At 45.1% G+C, this 13,406-nt stretch overlaps 1 long non-coding RNA gene across 1 annotated transcript; it reads left to right on the forward strand.

Moving 5' to 3' along the window:
- The first annotated feature begins 326 nt into the window (after positions 1 to 326).
- LOC122938898 lies at positions 327 to 11,898 on the forward strand. Its single transcript, XR_006390063.1, has 5 exons — positions 327 to 455; positions 4,767 to 4,798; positions 6,442 to 6,573; positions 9,267 to 9,408; positions 11,181 to 11,898. It is a non-coding gene; the product is annotated as an uncharacterized LOC122938898 (long non-coding RNA).
- The last annotated feature ends 1,508 nt before the right edge of the window (positions 11,899 to 13,406 follow it).

Genomic DNA, 13,406 nt, shown 5'->3' on the forward strand with positions numbered 1-13,406 from the left:
CGTTATTGGAAGTCCTTCCGCCCACTAGGAAACTGCATCTCGTTTCCCTTCGCACGTGTCTACCAGCTCTAGTCCGCCTATTGCGCTTTTATTGGACTCACAGTTTAATGACGACTTGGCGTCCGCCATATTTGTTATTGGCAGCACTCCTGAACTGCGCAGCCGTAGTGCGACTCTGCAAAGAGCAGAGCAGAATGATGAGGGAGAACATTCCCATTCTGTAATGAAGCCCTGCAGCGCACCACAGCTGATTTGCCCGCTTTGAAGATGGCCGCCGGTGAAATGGACGCTCTGGCCTCCTTAGCAGCTCTATGGTATCGGGTGATAAGAAGTGCTGCAGTGGCTCCACCTCTCGCTCCTTTTGCGCTGAGCCGCGGGTCTGATGTGGCGGGAGGAGATGGCGCTCTTATCGTGGCCTCTGTGCAGACCAGATGGCGGCCGCGTGTCTCCACATGGTGAGGATTATCACAGGGCAGCGCACTCTGCATACACTGCAGCTTCTTATCGGTGTATGTACAGGCTGCTCCTCATTACTAGTGCTGTGGGAGCGCCCTATAGAAACGGCTTGTGTTACAGAAGCTGTCGCTGTAATCTACAATGTTATGTCTGTGCACACAACTGTATGGGGTCTGTTTCTTGTGGGACAAGTTGTACTTTCTAATGGGACCACCTAATAATCCACAAAGTGTAGTGGGCAGGAACTTTACTATGGCAGGCCTCAGCCTTCAGAAGGCCCCATGCAGTGGTTGTAACTGACCACATGTATAGTAGATGTGGGGAAGGGGGAAATTACACATGTCCTTTACCATGTCTTTCTCTGTGGATGTGCCAGAACTTATCACCTTGGCACATGCATAAAATCAGGTTTGCTTATGCACCAGGTAAGGGGGGATAGTTCTGGCCCCTGGAACAAGAATTTGGAACACATTTACTTAGCTGGTACTGTTACGGTACTTTCACACTAGCATTATACTTTTCCGTTATTGAAATAGAGTAAAGGGACAATAGTCCAGCGGGTGGCCCGATGCGCACAGCATCATAGTAACCTATGATGCTATGTGCTCCTGTGCGCACGATGTATGCTGCTCTAGGATATACAGCCCGCTCATGGACTGTATGTCTCGAAGGGCATACGGTCGTGTGCTTGAGCCCTAATAGATGGTGACCTATCCTCAGGATAGGTAATCACGTTGGTGGGGGGCTGTCTAGGCATCCCCGCCAATCCGATTTTACAGGGAGCTGGCTGGTTATTTTTAGTTTGCTGGTCAGTACAATTTATAGAGATTAGAACTTTTCCAGCTTTTTTTGCTTCCTCAATCACCACTTCATACTACGGCTGTGCTGTACATGTATGGTGCCTGCCTGGAAGGGGTTAAAGGAACCTGTGAGCCTATTCATACTGTATGCCCTGATTCTTTTATACTACATGTACTCTAATGGTGGTATTGTCTTGTATTGGGCAGTGTACATGTGTGCCAGGTTTAATGTGAAGTGTTGACCCCCTAGACCATTGGTGGCAAACCTATTGCACAGGTGCCAGAAGCGGCACTCGGAGCTGTCTCTGTGGGCACCTGCGCCCTGGAAAGTCTATGGTGTACCAATATGCCTTAGACTTTTCCTGCCATGAACAGCACACTTATTGTAGGCAGGCTATTATAGCTAAATGCTAAAGTACATAGAAGATGGACTATATTGGACTGTAGTGTTCAGGGTGAATTGCCGTGTTGGCACTTTGTGATAACTAAGTGGGTTTTGGGTTGCAGTTTGGGCACTTGGTCTTTAAAAGGTTCGCCATCACTGCCCTAGACTATGTAGTCTAAATTTACTGTCTAAAAAAAAGAAATTAATAAAATTGGACCTTATTGGTTAATCTGGTCCCAAAATTGTGAGCCTTTTGTCTTAGTGGTACACTTTTTTTTTTTTTTTTTTTTTGTTCTGTGAATTTTTGATTGGACGGGCATAGTGCCTCAAAGATGAACATTTGGGAGGCATTTTGCTTAGTGTTTTCAAATATAAACCTAAACCATGTGGAGTAAAACGTGGTATGTAGAGTGCGGGATCAATACACTTGTGGTTTATAGCCATAGTGAACTTGATATGTCTTACTCGTGGTATAGACCCATTCGACACTGATCATTCATCTGTTGGACAGTTGGTGTTCATCATGGAAAATTTTAAATCAATAACTTCAGCTTAGAAGCCACGACACCATTGACGTCTTCATAAATCATGCTTGACACTTGGAGTCTGGCGGATGATAAATTGGTCATCTTAAGGGTCAAGTGGTAAGATTTCCTCCTTTAATATGTAGGTGACCCTGACCTCATGTTTCTCTGCTAGTGCTATCTGTGAATGTGTTAAATAGACCCCTCGGGATAGTTGCTGTAGAACTAGGACCCTAAATCAATATCGAGCTTCTCAACCCTGTAAAGTCTCTGCACCTGGCACCATGTCGAGGTCACTTTGTAACCGTAGTCCATTCATCATGGCTGACACTTGGTCGATATGAGTATACAGGTGGATGCACTGTGCACATTTACTCCATGCACCATTATTCGCTTCTGATAATACCGCCATACTGGTATAGCAAAATCTTATGACCATTTTATTACGGAGCTGTCCCGCAGCATGTGGCTTCTGTACCACTCATGGAGTTTGAGCAAAACATTTGCAAACATGCTGCATTTTTTACCATCCTGACCCTGCCCAATTTTGCAAATCTGACATGTCACTTTGCGCTTTTACTTATCGAAGCCATTCCTAGATTTTTCATCACATTGTACTTTATGAAAGTGGTAAATGTGAGTCGCTCCACCTTTATTAATAAAAAAATAATAATCCAAAAACTTGGAAAAATTAGCTGTTTTCTAAATTAGAATTTCTTTCTGTTTCACGCTGCCGGCAGTAGTTCTCTGCCAGAGCAGCCTGCACAAATCCTGGCATATTTACTATGTAGCAGCCTGATCCCCATGGACTATAAAGGGGTTTGGCGGGCATTATGGTGACATCTGGCAGTGCCAGATCCAGCAGGCCGTTCTCTGCAGGAACTACAACCAGAAGTGTGAAACAGGCCTAAGATAGGCAGTGATGCCTTTATTCTGTTCAGTATAATTACAAAGATGCCAATTTTATATAACTTTTACATTTTACTACTTTTATACAAAGCATTTTTGGAAAAAAAAATCATGGTTATGTAACTTCTAAATCCTTTCAGGGCAGCTAATTGCGCTGTGTAAACAGCGATCTGCTACCAGACAATGAACCTGTAGGAGGACGAGCGATGGCTGCATGTAAATGCAGCTCTCACCACCTCTGACACGCAGGCAATTATCAGGAAGGAATGGTCCCTTCCTAGTAATTGCCTGCTCAGCCAGTGCATGTAAATGTGCCTTAAAGGGGTTATCCGACACTAACAAATGCTCCCCCATGCTGGGCCCCTCATACTGATTCTACTTACCTGGCTCCCCGCACCGCTCCCTGCACTGCTGCAATGGCTTCTCCCCATGCGTGGATGAAAACATTAAGGGAGGGGCGGCAGGCGGTGATGGGGATGAGCCTCCCTAGCATTGCGGGAGGCGCTGCTGCGGCAGTGTGGGGAGTGAGGTAAGTAGGATGAGTGTGAGGGGTCTGCCATATGAGAGAGCATTATAGTGTCCGTTAACTCCTTTAGGTTTACTCCTTGTAGTCTTAGTAAATTTGGGTCAAGTTGGGAGCAAGGCTTGCTGTTAAGCAGCGTGAAGCAATGCGTAGGATCCTGAAGACATAGCTAGGAGTGCACAAGAGAGGCTCAACGGTTATAGAAAATGGATATTATTCAATCAAGATGGCTGCCATATACTGCTTTACCTCTGGGACAGCGCCCTGCTGAATGGCATTTTAGAACAAAGAAACTAAGGCGTATGCCCATACAATACATGGATATGTTTTAAGGTTGCTTCCATTGTATGAGAGTATGCAGATATACAAATGGAGGAGTCCATGTATGACCCTCCCCTCAACTAAGGGTATAGAATGCTTGTAACTTCATGATGGTTAAGTTCTGCTTTGACCTGACAGTGTCGGTGTAGTACTGCCGTGCACGTATTACCTAATTTGGAGCAGGTGAACAAAACTAAGCTCTGCTTATGAGCATCGCTATCACAACACTCTACCTTCATCTCTGCCAATATGGCATTTTTCTGCTGTTTACAACCTGTTTGTCTTTATAACCAGTGGTCTAGTCTTAAAGGGGTTGTCCACTATATAGATATAGATGCCCTATCCTCTATCAGATCAGCAGGGGGCATCCTTGCTGATCAGCTGTTTGAAGAGAAGGCCACGCTCTCCATTGTGTAATTACATCTACTCCACCCCATTCGCTTCAATGGGGTGGCTCCTTCCCATTCAAGGAGCTGTCCCAATGAAGTGAATAGGATGGCGGCAGGTAAACTATGAAGAGAACCCCCCCCCCCCCCCCCCCTCAAACAGCAGCCAACCCCTTTAATGTCAGGCTACATGTTCTTGTATATTAAGTTGCTGGCGATGATGATTCAGCATGCCGTTTACCCATCAGATAGTCTGTGGTGACACTTTAGAAATCTGATGCCAGCATTAATGTATTATCTGCTAGGAGTTCTGAGTGGTTTGTAATGATTATGCCCGATGTCCAGAGAGATATTTGCATTACCACCTCAGTCTCCCCAACCGTGTACATGAGAACATTGCTTTGTCTATAGGACTTGTTCTCCTCACATTTGTTAACTGTAATTCTCATTTGTATATTTTAGTTTTCGGCGGTGACACAAGAGTAAGCATTCAGGTAAGCTGGTATACTCCTAGGGTGGTATTTTTTTATTTTTTTTTGCTTGTACTGGTTTGACTTGTACTTTTCTGTTTCTTATTTTTCCTTATCTGCTAGAAGATGGTGTAAGAATTTTAAGGCTATGTACAATTTGTGATTTGCATTTTGCTCATTTAGGGCTAAAAATAATTTTTTCAATTAAAAAATATTGAGTTCTTTCACAAAGGGTTAACTGTTTGTCTAGCTGTGTGACCAGCACAAATATAAATTAAAAAGTACCAGTCATCTAATAACCCTCATCTCTGATTTACTAAGGTCACAAACACTCAAAGGCAGTTTTAGACTGGCTGCCCGATCATCGCTAACGAGCGTTTGTGCGAACGCTTGTTAACGATCTGGCAGTGACACTCACGTTTGGTATGGATCTGCACAGGCAGATCCATGCAGATAATACAACTGCATGCATTAGTCATGAACACCACTGAAGGTCAATGGAGGATGGATCCGTTTTCTATTGTGCCAGATGGTGTCATAGAAAACGGATCAGTCCCCATTTACTTAAATTGTCTCATGATGGATCAGTTTGGCTCAGTTTCGTCAGACGGACACAAACACTGCAAATGGAGGCAGATCGGAGGCAAACTGATGCATTCTGAGCGGATCCTTTTCCATTCAGAATGCATTAGGGCAAAACTGATCTGTTTTGGACCGCTTGTGAGATCCCTGAATGGATCTCACAAACGGAAAGCTAAAACGCCAGTGTGAAAGTAGCCTTACCTGATGAACGAGCAAACACACATTCATCAGGCAATTGGAATCTTTTAACAGGTTTAAAAATGTTTGCTGGAGGCAGATCGTGATGTGTAATAGCAATCTGCTGCCGGCAAACTAATCAGTATGGGGACGAGTGATGGCATAGTTATCTCCTTCCCATAGTCTGATGGAGGTCCCTGCATGTAATAGCGGTGGTCTCCTCCACTATTGAGAAGGCAGTTGCTGGGAAGGAACGCTTCCCACCTGACAGGTTTAGAAGTGAATTCCCCTGATCATGAGCTTGTGTGAAAGGGCCTTAAGACAAGAAGGGGAATGGCGTCCCCTAGAACCAGTTATCCTAGGGCACGATACTGTGCGTATGGAGTCTGATGGAATAGGCTACAATTTATTTAAAAAAAAACTGTTGGGGTCCTGAATCGGTCTCCTCATGCCTCTGGTACTGAGGCATGCAGAGGTACAGTAGAGACCCCATGCACCACTAAGAGTTCTGTTATAGCCATTGATGTAAATCACATGTTGGAAGTATACAATGCAAGAAATGGTGACAAATTGCGGTTAACAATTATCTTGTATACGTGAATCTTAGGGGTCTAAAATGTGAATTTTCTTTTTATTCTCACTCAATGATGATTCATCCTTGCCGTTTACCCATCTGATTGGTAATGCTGAGGCTTTAAGTATCTGAGGAGTGAGCTTATTGGGCCTTATTCACACCAGGGAATGAGATGTTCTCCACAGACAGCACATGGATCCATTGACTTGAATTTGTTCATTTCACACATCCATGTTTTTCCAGCCAGCTTTGTGGTAGCGTAGTAGTTCTATCACTTTCAGAAGATGCTGACATGTCCTGCATTAATATGGATATGCTTTTCACACTGTTACAGGAGCAGCTCGACATGTGGGATGAACACACTGAGGACTCATCATATCCCGATGGACTCTGCGTGGGAGAACTTAACGAGAGAGCTGTACGCAACTGACGGGGAGCAGCACTTCCTCACAAAGCAAGAGGATGGGTAAATGCAACCCCAGCTGATCCCCCCCCCCCCTTGTCTCTAATTGGTTGTTCTTAGAGGGGTTCTCCAGAAAACACAAACCCATAACTGTAGGAATGAAGCCCAGACACAACACTGAAGGAGGTGTCAGAAAACTCTTCAGCCTGTGAGTACAAGGGCTGCTGAGCTCTGTTCTGAGATAGATGGGCTTATCCTGGCTGCACATACTTTAGTGCCAAGGCAGAGAATAGAGCTTACAGAAGGGCTCCTGTGCTCTGCGGTGTCCCTAGGACGGATTCCATGCACAGGAATCTGACAGCTGCCATTTTAATTCCTCCATTGTTTGCTTCCTAGACAATAGGTCATTATTAATAGGCATTTAGGAGTTGTTGTTTTTTTGTTTTGCCTATGACAGCTCCCCTTGAGGCCTCATCCAACTCCTCAGGACAAAAACCAGAACCGCCTTTTAAAAGAGGGATCATCCCCTCTACCTCCAGTTTGGTTTCCTGTACTAAGGGGCAGGAGGGAATTGGATCTGCTGGAATAAAGCTAAGATGGAGCTGTGGGGGCCCTGGCTATTGTTATAGTGTGAGGAGAGTTTCCCCGTGCGGCATTAGACTCCTTTAAGAGCCTCTGCAGAATTCTGGGCTCCCTTCTCATTCCCTACCCCTTTTTTGTTCTCCCTTCTGGGGAGGTTTCTGCCTTTCTGGGCTCCTGCAAACCTCTGAGGCCATGTTCGGCCGCCAGCCCTCGCGTGTCTACACTTCCAGTTGCGGCGCTGGGAGGAAGCTGTGGACTGGAAGGGGAGGGAGCTGGATTGCATGCGCCGAGGAGAAAAGCCCAGCCAGCTCATTGCCATAACGAGTGGAGTAGCAGCCCCCCTTATAGCATTGGAGCATCTCTGATGTGTTCCCTTGCCATGCGCTGGATCGTGCAGGGCACAGGCTTTTTGTTTTGAACACACTGCCGGGCGGAAGCTTTCTCCCGGCAATGTGTTTGGTGACTTCACTGGCTCTAATGGGGTGTGCTTTAGTGCGGCCCTAGCCAGTTTTACTGGCATGGGGAGCACTAGAGCCCGCCCATCAGTGCTGGTGACATCACCGGGCTTCATGGCAGCCCCATGGAGAGCCTGGTTTGTCACCGGAACTCCTGAAAATGCCTTTGCCCTGTGCAATTTAGTGCAGGGCAAAGGAGAGCATCAGTGCATGAACTGCTCCGATGAAGTCAGGGGAACTGTCTGGGTGAAAATGGAGGTATGTCTGGGTTCAGCTCTGAACCTGTACAACCCCTTAAAAGGGGGGTACCTCTAGGGAACAGTTACTTTCTTCTTTCCCTACTATAAATGCCTTCGATTTCTTACCCGATGCTTCTGCAGACTCAAGATTTTCTGCTAGGGCTTCTGCCTTATCGAACTGTCTGTAGGGCAATTTGGTTAAAAGGCTGGAATTGGGGGTGCTAATTCCAAGGATTAACTTTGTGCAATTCCTTGGGTGAATTTTAGTTTGGGCCAGTCCTTGATGATTTACTAGAAAAAGCCTGACAAGAAAAAAGGCTTTCCCCCTCAGACAGCCCCCCAGGAGGTCTTTCCGTCCCAGATTTAATAAAGTGAACTTTAAGGTGAAGGAAAGAGCAAAGCAGTTTACATGTGCTGGTAGGAAAATTATATATATTTTTTTATACCAGAGAACCCCTTTTAATATAGCCGCTTGCTCACACTGGCTGTGATGTATATTGGTCCTTTACCATATGCCATGTTCCTCTGCTCAAGTTGTATGTTTTGTTAATGGGCCCTTTGGCCTATGGGGCTAAGTAATTTCACAGGAAAGCTTCCCCTAAAAGCATAACCTTTTTAAATGATTAGTACATTTTTTTTTTTTTTTAAAGAAAACCCCAGTAACAACCTAAGTGTCCCTATTTTTCCTACCTAAGAGTGGAACTGCCGCCCTGGCAAGGCCAATCCTGTGTCTTGGGAGTATTCTCACTGGGTTATCCAAGTGCAAAAAACTGACATACCACATGTGAAGAGAGATGACCAGCACTCCAAAAGTAATCAAGGATGGATACAAACCCCTGGTGCATAAGTTGTCTGATTTAATATGGGCAATGAGGACACTGCTGTCCTGATACCTGACTCCAGATATTAGCAATACATTTCCCCAGGAGGTTGTTTCCTGTGGTTCATCAGGGGCTAATACTGTTAAGGTGGTCAGATCATGGGAATCTATATGGTGGGAATTATTCAAGCCCTCCCCCTATTCTGATATTAATGCAGTGATGCGGATATGGTGCTCATGCCTAGTTACTAATAGATGAATAAATTGTTCATTGTTCAATTCACTTGGCCTAGGCGCAGCCTGCCCCCCCCCCCCAAGCATTAATTTGTAGAGTATAAGCATGTGAAACCATAATGAGACAATCGGGTTGTAACCCCTGGTTTCAACTGCAACCACAGAAACGCCAATTATTCAACCATGGGGTCACCAGATAAAGCCATCACCTCGATATAATTCAGATTAAATAACGCATAAAACTAATTTGTTTGAGACTCATTGGGTGCAGTGTGATTCCTATATATCCAATGGGCCTCTCGGGTGTCGATGATATGCCTGCCAGCTGCAACTTGTGTGAATGCTCAGTTTTTGTGACTAAAGCTGTTGAGCACATTTATGTTGGAAGAACGCTTAAATTGTAACTTTTTTTTTTTCTTTATGTAGTTGAGGTAAAGATTCGCTGGCACACCTGATCTATTTTTGTGTGAAATGCTGCCACCATGCAGTGAATTGGGGGCTCAAAAATAAAGCCTATATATGCCACCAGCAGCTGTTACGAAGATCAAGATGTAATTGGACCTGACCTGTAAGTGTAAACATTACATGTTTCATGTCTGATTAAAACAGTTTTTTCTTTGTAATGAAAACTGACAACTACAGGTGGGCTCCTGCTGTAACGGTCCAGATCGGAGATGGATTAATGTCAATTAGACGGGGAGGGGTATCCCTCTGGCCCCCCTTTTCCATCCCACAATCACAGGGCAATGATGCGTTTCTTTGGCAGCTGATGGCCTAACAGAGCCCCCCAGACCTGCCATGACTGTCTATTAAAGGGAGTCTGTCACCAAATCTGAGCCTTTTAGACTGCTCAGATCAGGTTATAGACTCCTTTTGCCCTCATTACAATGGTACCTTTATTTGTTCTGCTCCTCGCTGAGATCTTCAAAAAATAACTTTTAAAACTGATGCTAATGTTTTTTTGGCAAGTGCCCAGGGGCAGCGTTACTGCAGCAGATGCCCAGACCCCTCGGTGATGTGTGCAGAAAACCACACCTTTCACACCTCTGGCCCATGCTTATTTCCTATTACCACCTCCTCTCCCTCCCAGATCTCGCGCCTGCGCTGCTGGCGCAAGCACAGTCCAACTACCCTTTCCTCTGCCCATAATGGGCACAGCAGGTGCAGGACAAATGTGGAGCAACACAGGCGTGAGATCTGGGAGGGAAAGGAGGTAATAAAAAAACAAGGGTGGGCTAGAGGGGTGAAAAAGGTGTAGTTTTCTGAGCATATCACCAAGGGGCCTGGGCACTTGCTGCAGTAACTCCTCCCCTGAGCACTTGCTGAAGCTCACTAGCATAAGTCATTTTTTTAAGATCTCGGCGAGGGACAGAACAAATGAAGGTACCATTGTAATGAGGGCAAAGGAGTCTATAACCTGATCTGAGCGGTCTAAAAGGCTCAAATTGGGTGACACTCCCTTTAAGCTGTGCCAAAGTAACAGCCAGTTAGTGCTATATTGATAGACTATAATACATGGTATAACACTGCATTATAAATCAGTCTGAGGATTACATTGTGATGTCTGGGAGCAAACAATATATTCAAGGTTTTGAATTCTATAAAAAAAATAACCATTTATGCCCAGATATTGCGATAAATGCCCATTTAAAAGAAAAATGTACATTTTATTGCTGGCGATGATGATTCAATATGCCGTTTACCCATCAGATGTACTCTGTGGTGACACTTTAAAGAACTGATGCCAGCAGGTTTCTGTAAAAAATTAAGCATACAAATGAGCATTAAAGGGGTTGTCTCACTTCAGCAAATGGCATTTATTATGTAGAGAAAGTTAATACAAGATGTGACTGTGGTAAAAGCAATCCCACCATTGTTTTTGGCACTTCAAATTTAACATTTACCACGTGGCTTAATTCCTTTAACAGGTTACTTTCATTGTACGGGTCAGTAAGATTACAGTAATAAATGTATATATATATTTTTTTTCTCTAACCTCCTCAAAATGGTGTAGCCAAATACAACTTGTCCTGCAAAAAGTCCTTATTGGTCTAGTAACCAAATATATTAATGGTGTGTAGCAAAAAAACTTTTTTGTATGTGCTATTATGGTGCAAAAGTAGTAGAACATGAATACTCTACATTTTGGTTTCATTGTAATTGTACTGTCCCGTAGAATAGTAACACATTAGTATCCTGCACAAATTCAAACAATCAATGGCTGTATGCCTGCCTTGTCATTAATACAAGTTAATGTTATATTGACAATCAGAATGGTGCCTTTGAAAAATGCATATGGTTATGTCAATGGAAAAATTAAGTTGGCTTTTTTTATTGCAGTGACAGAAAAACAGACGCCAGTGGGCCTTAATACTAGAATAGGCTTGGTAGTTAAAGGAGTTAATGTAATTCCATTTTGGAACTGAGAACATGGAGGATGAGGCAGATGCTTCCACCACTCCTAAATCGCTCTCGTGGCCCACTGCAGAGGATCCAGAGGTGAATGAGTAACCAGGGACTTCTGCTGCATCCAACCCACCAGCTGCCGAACCAGTTGGTGTCCAGACACCATTCCAGAGCCCTGATCACCCGGCGACTGAGTATGCCATCCACTGCGGCAGCTATAGGCCAAAGAGTTCTGGAATACATCTTGGAAGCTGTCTGAGAATGATGCTGTCCTTTCCCTCAGAAGTCGGGCATCTCAGCTCCTGGCAATTCCTGCAATTGTAAAGAACACAAGGAATGGACATTAGACCAGTGGAAATCTGTGCTTTTGGTCTGAGTCCAAATTTGAGATCTTTGGTTCCAACCACCGTGTCTTTGTGCAACGCGGAAAAGGTGAATGGATGGACTCTACATGCCTGGTTCCCACCGTGAAGCATGGAGGAGGAGGTGTGATGGTGTGGGGGTGCTTTGCTGGTGACACTGTTGGGGATTTATTCAATTGAAGGCATACTGAACCAGCATATGGGAACTTTTTATGTTGCAGTATTGTCATGTAATCTGTCCACAATCATATATTTATAAAAAAAAATAATAATAAAGATTGAAGTTATAATACCTGTGTGCGTTTATGTATTTGGTGAATTATTCCAACAGTTTATTGCTCAACACCCAGGCTCCTTTTTTGCTAGGGCCGGTGGCTGGACTCCGGTCAGTGCAGCTAAGATGAGGCTGTTTTGGGACCTCGTGCTGCACATAGGACTAGTCAAAAAAGTGTCAGGCAATACTAGAGTGGGGACGTCCTCTACCAGAACCCCACTTTACTCTACGACCATGACACATTGCCGTTTTGAGGCAATTTGGAAGTGCCTGCATTATTCCCCCCCCCCCCCCCCCCCCCCCCCGAGGTGATCCTTCATATGACAGTCTGTACAAAATCAGGCCGGTCAGCGATCACTTCGGGGCCACATTTTTGGAGGCCTATGAACCTAGAAGGGAGGTCGCTGTTGACTAGTCTCTCATTGCTTTCAAGGGGAGACTCAGTTTCCACCAGTACATTCCCACTAAGCAGGAGAGGTATGGTGTGAAGCTGCACAAACAGAGTACCTCAGGTTTCACTTACAAGTTTAGTGTACGAGGGGGGAGATTCCTGTATTGAACCCCCAGAATGTCCCCCTGCTTTGGGTGTTAGCAGGAAACTTGTGTGGTACCTTATGCACCCACTGCTAGATAAGGGTTACCACCTGTACGTGGATAACTCTTATATTCGTATCCCCTTGTTCCAGTCCCTTGCCGCCAGATCCAAAAGTCAACGAGGCCTCCCTACCCAACCCCGCCAGGTACCTATCCCCAGGTGTGAGACCTGTGCCCTTACCAGTGGAAACTGTTGCTGGTCAGATAAGGACAAGAGGGATATCCTTGTACTGTCCACAATTCACGGTAACTGCATCACCCCAGTCCCTGTGCAAGGTACTGTGGCACTGGTCCTCAAGCCAGATTGTATCGTGGACTACAATCGGTATATGGGAGGAGTTGATCTCTGATATGAAACAATATAACGCCATGTGCAAAACCCAGGAATGGTAAAAAAAAAGTTGTGGTCTACTTGGTGCAGGTTGCCTTGTACAACTCTTTTGTGTTATCCCGGAGCGCTGGCAACACTGAAATTCCTCCAGTTCTGAGGCAGTCCTCAAAACCCTGATCTTTTCTGACTAGGAAAGAGCAGGCCGGAGTACCTCGGGAACTGGAGGCACCTGGATCGTCACTGGCTAACATTTTCCAGGTGTGGTCCCCATACTGGAAAGGAGGGACGGTCCCCAAAAAAGTGCAGTGTGTAACGGGGGGATACGGAAAGACACCAGGGCACGTGTCGCACTTGGTGGTGATCATCCAGGCCTCTGCATTGACGGTTGCTTCAGGGAGTACCACATTTATAATCCCCTTCCCCCATTTAAATTTTTGTCCAGTCTTCCAAATTTTAAACCCCCAAATTCTCTCTCCAAAATACCAATGGCGCTCCTTCTCTTATGAGCCGTGTAGTTTGCCTGCATATGGGGTATGTACTTGGGAGAAATGGGGCTACAAACTTTGGGGTGCTTTTTCTCCTCATTACCCCTTGTAAAA

The sequence above is a fragment of the Bufo gargarizans genome, chromosome 5 (genome assembly GCF_014858855.1).
Source record: "Bufo gargarizans isolate SCDJY-AF-19 chromosome 5, ASM1485885v1, whole genome shotgun sequence".
Classification (NCBI taxonomy): Eukaryota; Metazoa; Chordata; class Amphibia; order Anura; family Bufonidae; genus Bufo; species Bufo gargarizans.